Source organism: Eriocheir sinensis, chromosome 19 (assembly GCF_024679095.1).
Source record: "Eriocheir sinensis breed Jianghai 21 chromosome 19, ASM2467909v1, whole genome shotgun sequence".
Lineage (NCBI taxonomy): Eukaryota > Metazoa > Arthropoda > Malacostraca > Decapoda > Varunidae > Eriocheir > Eriocheir sinensis.
In genome coordinates this window covers 6,791,431-6,797,683 of record NC_066527.1, presented here as the reverse complement: position 1 = coordinate 6,797,683, position 6,253 = coordinate 6,791,431, and the positions used below count along the sequence as shown (strand labels likewise).

General features: G+C 42.3%; 1 long non-coding RNA gene across 1 annotated transcript; it reads left to right on the top strand.

Moving 5' to 3' along the window:
- Positions 1–591: 591 nt before the first annotated feature.
- LOC127000632 (uncharacterized) lies at positions 592–5,337 on the top strand. Its single transcript, XR_007754357.1, has 3 exons — positions 592–2,971; positions 3,038–4,369; positions 4,830–5,337. It is a non-coding gene; the product is annotated as an uncharacterized LOC127000632 (long non-coding RNA).
- The last annotated feature ends 916 nt before the right edge of the window (positions 5,338–6,253 follow it).

Genomic DNA, 6,253 nt, shown 5'->3' with positions numbered 1-6,253 from the left:
ATGCTGGGACCTTTTATAACGATGAGAACAATAATTGATGTGTGTGTGTGTGTGTGTGTGTAAGAGATAGAGAACAAAACAAAGAAACAAAGACAAACAGACTCACCGAAAGTAGAGAGAGAGAGAGAGAGAGAGAGAGAGAGAGAGAGAGTTCCATCTTCTGCCTCTTGAGAATTTAAATACCTTCGCCAAGAGGCCTATTAAATGGCAATCTCTCTCTCTCTCTCTCATAGTCATTACACTTTATTACCGCTAACACGCCTCCTCCTCCTCCCCCTCCCCCTCCTCCTCCTCCACCCCCTCCTCCTCCCCTTCCTCCTCCTCCACCTCCTCCTCCTCCTCCTCCTCCTCCTGTCAACCTCTTTCTACCTCCCCCTCTACTTCCGCTTCCATCTCCTCCTTTCTACCTACACTTTCTCTCTCTCTCTCTCTCTCTCTCTCTCTCTCTCTCTCTCTCTCTCTCTCTCTCTCTCTCTCTCTCTCTCAACATAGGTAAACAAATATGCAAGTGAAGGCAGGTGTGTGTGTGTGTGTGTGTGTGTGTGTGTGTGTGTGTGTGAAAGTAGTAGTAGTAGTAGTAGTAGTAGTAGTAGTAGTAGTAGTAGTAGTAGTAGTAGTAATAGTAGTAGTAGTAGTAGTAATAGTAGTAGTAGTAGTAATAGTGGTGGTGGTAGTAATAGTAGTAGTAGGTTAGGAGTTGAATTATTTATACATATTTAAGCAGAAGAAAGTGGAGTTTTAACACACACACACACACACACACACACACACACACACACACACACCTGTCTCCCCATGCCCCCTTTCCTCCCCACCCCTCTTCGTCCTCTTTTCTCTCTCCCCTTCACGAATACCATTAACCCCCTTCCCCCTCCCCCCTTTCCTCCCTCACCCCACCCTCACCCCAGACCCCCTTATTGAGACATTCACCCCCACACACACACCCCTCGTCTCACCCTCACCTCCCTTTCCATGCTTATTTTGCTTCCTTCTTCCTTCCCCTCTTCCTCCTCTCCCACCCTTCTCGTCCCCTCTATATCTCTCCCTTCCCTTCCTCTTTCTCCTCCTTTTCCTTCTGCTCTCATTCTCTATCATTTTAGCAACTCTTCTTCTTTTCTCCTTCTTCTCCTCTTTCCACTTTTCCTTTTTCTTCTCCTTCTTCCTCTTATATCTCTTCTTTTTTTCTCGTTATCATCATCATCATCAGTGTGCATATCTGAATCAAATTATTCATTCATTTCATATATATATTTTTGCTTCTCTACTCCATTTTCCTCCTCCTTTTTACACACACACACACACACATTTTTTTTATATAGTTTAACTTGATCATTCTCTTTTGGGTTGACCTTTTTATGTTTGTGTTTGTGGTTTTCATATATAGTAGTAGCAATTTCCTTATCTATATTCTACCGCGGAACACACACACACACACACACACACACACACACACACACACACACACACACACACAGCTGCCCTGTTCACGCTTCACTTGATAGATAACTTCAAGTCCACCTATATTCGCTCCTTATTTGGGCATAAGCTAAAATGTCATATTCTCTCTCTCTCTCTCTCTCTCTCTCTCTCTCTCTCTCTCTCTCTCTCTCTCTCTCTCTCTCTCTCTCTCTCTCTCTCTCTCTCTCTCTCTCTTATCTACGGTATTTCGACATTTCACATTATTTTCGTTTGACCTCCAGACTGTATCCAATGGTAGTAGTAGTGGTAGTAGTAGTAGTAGTAGTAGTAGTAGTAATAAGTGGTAGTAGTAATAGTGTCGTAAAATAATAATAAAAATTGTATTCGTTGTATTATGGCATATGTGTTTGTAGCGGGCTTTTGTTTTTGTTTGTTATTCTTTTTTGCGGTTTCCAATGATGTAAAAATATGTTAAAAGTAATATATAATGGCAATAATACTGGACGCTGTAGTACCAGTAACGGCAATATATCTTTTTTCGATAACAGTTTACTTCCTCGCCGATAAAGGTCTCACGCACCGCTCACAACTTGCCAAGGGTACGAACCCCACGCCCCTAGCAACCCGTGGCCCATAGCTCGTAGGTTGTTAAATAAAAAGTAAGATAAGATAGAAAGTTAGAATAAGATAGGTCAGAGTAAATATATAAATAAAGGAGGATAAATTGTGGTCAATGATAAACAAATAACTGAATTAAAAAAGAACTGAAGGAAACATATGATTAAAAAAAAATGAAAATAATGAGGGAATAAAAAGAACTAAAGGCGCGGAGGTAACACGGTCCTGCTGCTCTCCTCTACCTTTCCCATTGTTGTGTTGTCTATTTTTAGAGGCATTGTTACTGAACCCACTGCACCTCGCCACCCTAGCCTCGTCGGTGGCCGCGTTAGTCCAGGGTTATACTTACACAGAAATCAAAATATATACACAAGATAGTTCCAGAAATTGAATTATACACACAAGATAGTTCCAGAAATTGAATTATACACACCAGATGGGTCCAGAAGTTAAAAATAGAGAGGTTCATGCACTCAAAATAGGTCCAGGGTTTTACTTACACAGAAATCAAAATATAAACACAAGAAAAGTCCAGAAATTGAATCATACACACAAGATAGGTCCAGAAGTTAAAATAAATAGGTTTAGAAGTTAAAATAAATAGGTTTAGAAGTTAAAATAGATAAGTTCAGAATTTAAGATATACACTCAAAATAGGTCCAGGGTTTTACTTACACAGAAATCTAAATATAAACACAAGATAGTTCCAGAAATTGAATTATACACACAAGATAGGTCCAGAAGCTAAGTAGATAGGTTCAGAAGGTAAAATATACACTCAAAATAGGTCCAGGATTTTACTTACACAGAAATCAAAATATAAACACAAGATAGGTCCAGAAGTTAAAATAGATTGGCTCAGAAATTAAAATATACACTCAAAATACGTCCAGGATTTTACTTACACAGAAATCAAAATATAAACACAAGATAGGTCCAGAAGTTAAAATAGATTGGCTCAGAAATTAAAATATACACTTAAAATATAAACACAAGATAGGTCCAGAAGTTAAAATAGATTGGCTCAGAAATTAAAATATACACTTAAAATATGTCCAGGGTTTTACTTACACGGAAATCAAGACTGTCTAAACTTCTAAAGGAAGAGGAAGCCATGAGACGCGGTGACAAGGACGGCAATTATCATAAGGCTGAGGTCGATGCTCTTAGACGCTGCCGGCTATCACAGCAACCATCTCCAAAGGCCGGAAAGATCAGTCGGTTTCTAATAAGTGTTTCTTAGGTTCACAGTACAGAAGAAAACCCAAACTACCACTGGTCATAAAGTTACCTACGAAAGCCTTGCCAAATGTGTGTGCTTGAGCGCTGAATGTTTAAGAATATGGCTGTACGGCTTCAGTAGTAGTAGTAGTAATAGTAATATAAGTGGTAGTAGTAATAGAAGCAGTAGTAGTAATAGTACAGTAAAAATAGTAAAAATTGTATTCGTTGCTTAGGCCTATGTGTTTCTAGCGGGCTTTTGTTTTTGTTTGTTATGCTATTTTGTGGCTTCCAATGATGTAAATATATGTTAAAAGTAATATATAATGGCAATAATACTAGACGTCTTAAAAAATCTAGGGTTGTCAATGCGTAAACTGACTTTGATGATCCTTGCTTCGATCCGTGTTGATTGTGTGCAGCGGCGAGGCATCAGAAAGTCGCCTTGTTTATTTTCGTGGGGCGTCTTGCTCTTAGAAAATGTGGGCCGTAATACTAGACATTTCGTTGCCCATGTTCACGTATTTGACAAGGCTTTCGTAGGAGTTGTGGGCATTTCCAGGAGTAGTTTTATGACCCTGGTGGTAGTGTGACCCTTCCTTTGTACGGTGAACCTAAAGAAACACTCATTAGAACCCGATTGGTCCTCTCTTTGACCTTTAGAAATAGTTGATGTGAGGAGCGAAGGTGTCTTATAATGCCGATCTATTTTGGGTACTATTCTAAAACATTTCATCGCCCAAGAACACAAATTTGACAAGGCTTTCGTAGGAGTTGTGGGCATTTCCAGGAGTAGTTTTGTGACCCTGGTGGTAGTTTGACCCTTCTTCTGTACAATAAACCAGAAGAAACAGTCATTAGAACCCGACTGACCCCCTCTTTGACCTTTAGAAATGGCTGATGTGAGAAGCGAGTGTCTTATGATGCCGACTCGAGTCATAAACAAAATTCCTTCTCCGTTCAAGAGTTTCGTTTGGTTAGTTCATCAATTCTTCGCCCACTACGCCTCTGTTCACGGCACTTAGTAAACCATAAAGAAAATTCCTCCGTTCAAGGGCATCGTTCGGTTAGTTCTGCATCAGTGTCCTTGCCCACTACGCCTCTGTTCATGGTATTTAGTTAACCATTAAGAGAATTCCTCCGTTCAAGGATATCGTGTGTTTAGTTCTGCATCAATTCTTCGCCCACTACGCCTCTGTTCATGGCACTTTGTAAACCATAAAGAAAATTCCTCCGTTCAAGGGCATCGTTTGGTTAGTTCTGCATCAGTGTCCTTGCCCACTACGCCTCTGTTCATGGCATTTAGTTAACCATTAAGAACATTCCTCCGTTCAAGGATATCGTTTGGTTAGTTCATCAATTCTTCGTCCACTACGCCTCTGTTCATGGCACTTTGTAAACCATTAAGAAAATTCCTCCGTTCAAGGATATCGTTCGGTTAGTTCATCAATTCTTCGTCCACTACGCCTCTGTTCATGGCACTTTGTAAACCATTAAGAAAATTCCTCCGTTCAAGGGCATCGTTCGGTTAGTTCTGCATCAGTGTCCTTGCCCACTACGCCTCTGTTCAGGCATTTAGTTAACCATTAAGAAAATTCCTCCGTTCAAGGATATCGTGTGTTTAGTTCTGCATCAATTCTTCGTCCACTACGCCTCTGTTCATGGCATTTAGTTAACCATTAAGAAAATTCCTCCGTTCAAGGATATCGTTTGGTTAGTCCTGCTTCGGTATTTCTTTGTTCACGGCAAGAGCTCATGGCCGATATTCTCAGACCCTTCCGCCTCGCATCAACTATTTCCAAGGGCCGAGAAGGAGCGTATTCGCGTTCTCATAAGTGTTTTTTGACGATCATGGTACGGAAGAAGGGTCAAAGGATCATATTTTTAAACATTTCGGCGCTCAAGCTCACATATCTAACAAGGCTTTTATAAGAGTTTGGGTAATTTACTAGAGTAGTTTTATGACCCTGGCGGTAGTTTGACCCTTCTTCTGTACCATGAACCTAAAAAAACGCTCATTAGAATCCGATTGATCTCCTTTTCGACCTTTGGAAATAGGTGATGGGAGGGGTGGAAGCGTCTCACCTCCAGGGTCATATAACTACCCATGATAATGCCCACGACTCCTACGAAAGCCTTGTCAAATGTACGACCCCATGTGGTGGAGGTGGAGGTGGAGGACTGCTGCCTCGGCCGTGTGTTCTGTGTAGGGTGCGTCCCCGGCGGGCCCCAACCCCTGAGACACCTGACAGCAGCCCTCGCCGGCGGGGCAGCCCGAGGCGCGGCGTGACGTCATCGGATGCTCTCCCGGGGCAAAAGGGAGGATTCTCCGCCATTTTGATTACTCGCGACGAGCATATGATAGCCTTAGATGGACATGTTGGAGAGAGTGATGTGCTTCCGGTGAGCCCAACACGCCCGGGGCCCAAGGACACATATTTGACACGGTTTTAATAGGAGTTTTGGGCATTTCCAGGGGTAGTTTAACGACCCTGGTTGTAGTTTGACCCTTCCTCTGTACCATGAAGTTGAAAAAAACACTCGTGAGAACCCGATTGATCTCCTTTTTGGGCCGTGTAAATAGTTGATGTGAGGGGTGGAAGCGTCTTGGGAATCCCGACCCCGGGCTCCGTGTCGCTGAACGAGTGGCCCGGGGGGGGGGATTAGTGCGAGAGAGATAAGAGCTAGAATGTGAGTTAAATCAGGTCTCAGGGGCGATGTAAGCCACTTCGCACCCCGCCTCCGCTTAAACACGCATTTGCAAACCTTTGATAAGTTAGTCTATCGCGGCAATAATTCGAGAAGTTTTAATTACGCTCTCTCTCTCTCTCTCTCTCTCTCTCTCTCTCTCTCTCTCTCTCTCTCTCTCTCTCTCTCTCTCTCTCCTCCTGTGGGCTGTGTTATATAAATCCCTAACAAACCAAACTATATTACCGCAAGTCTGTTTCTGCCGCAGTTTCTGGACACACGCGACTCAAGCTGATGAAGGCACTTG